Below are 1,446 nucleotides of genomic sequence, written 5' to 3'. Positions count from 1 at the left end.
CCACTCACCTCAGTCTCCCAAAGGCACGGGATTACAGGCTGAGCCACTGAGCCCGGCTCATCTCCTCTTCTTAAATCTCTTTTCTTTCCAGCCTCCAAACTCTCAACCTGCCTTTCCTTCTTCCTCCTTGTCTTTCCCACTTCCCCAGTCTTCTTTCTATCATATATCTTCATGACATTTCAAATATAGGTCAGTTTAGCTTTTCTCTGTCTTTAGTCACAACCCTAACCCTGACTCAGCACAGCAGAGGATGGGCAGTGTGAACAAAGGTCCTTCCTTCCCTGTCAGTCATGGGCTGAGCAACTTCCTTCATAGCATCATTTGCTCCACAATGTAGATTTTCACTCCTCTGCAGTCTTGCTTCTTAGGTTGGTTTAATTCCTCTTGTCCTTGCCCTGCAGTCATTTTGAACAAACTCTTGAAAAGTACAGAGGACACACATCTGAAATATTCACTTGCCACCATTAAACATGCAACAGGATATGCCTTTGCCACGCCCATCTAATTGTGGCTTATTTGTCTAATATTAAAATGCTCTCAGATATACATAAGCCATCTGCTTTTCCTCCAGATTCACTGAGCCCTGATGCATTAAGCATCTGTAAAGCTATTTCATTTTATATCATTAAGGATGGGAATGTGCAAATGTAAATACCAATTGGAAAGCTTGAGTAGTTTTTCATATTTTTCAATCATGCTGTTTGCTGTATTATTATTCTGGATTAATCTACTTTAGGTACAATTTCACAGTATCATCAAAGTCCTACTCCAATATTTAGATCCCAAATGACAAATTTAATGACTTTAGTTAACACCCCAATGATGTAGGCTTAATTTTATGGTTCACCTACTTTTGCTATTTACTTATCTGAGTTTGAGCCAAGCTGGGGAAAAAAAAAAAAAACGGTAGGAAAGCAGAGTCCAATTCAGAGTCCATGAAGGAAGATGTCATCTTCCTTGTAAAAGGAAAACCTAAATTTTCCTACGATGTCACGGGAAAGGTTCTCACCACATGGAATTGGAGGAAATATAGACCACATAGCTCCTACACTTCTCCCAGCTGAAGCCTAAGTCAAAATGTCTTTGTTAGGTCACAATCCCAGCGAGGCCTCCAAAATGTTAGGTCGCCTCTTGGTGGTGGGGGTGGGGGGGACTGTCTGTTCTGTGATCTAATGCCACACAAAAGATGCAAATAATTGCACAGAAGTTAGATTGGAAAATATAGTTTATTTAGAAATTAAATTAGAGAGCGAGAGAGGAGATTCACCTCCCCAAGGCAGGGGAGGGTGCCAAAGCTAAGAAAACATGGTGGCCATAGCTTCAAGATCACATAACCTGGCCAGTGCTTAACAAAGCAATAGCAAATGGCTGCTTGAGGTCTAAAACTTTTTTTTTTTTTTGGGTTGGAGTCTCACTCTGTCACCCAGCCTGGAGTGCAGTGGCCGC

The sequence above is a fragment of the Carlito syrichta genome, unplaced genomic scaffold (assembly GCF_000164805.1).
Source record: "Carlito syrichta isolate Samal-C Ts95f unplaced genomic scaffold, Tarsius_syrichta-2.0.1 Scaffold311817, whole genome shotgun sequence".
Taxonomy (NCBI): domain Eukaryota; kingdom Metazoa; phylum Chordata; class Mammalia; order Primates; family Tarsiidae; genus Carlito; species Carlito syrichta.
The sequence above is the reverse complement of the archived record's forward strand: the minus strand, read 5'-3'. Positions refer to the sequence as shown.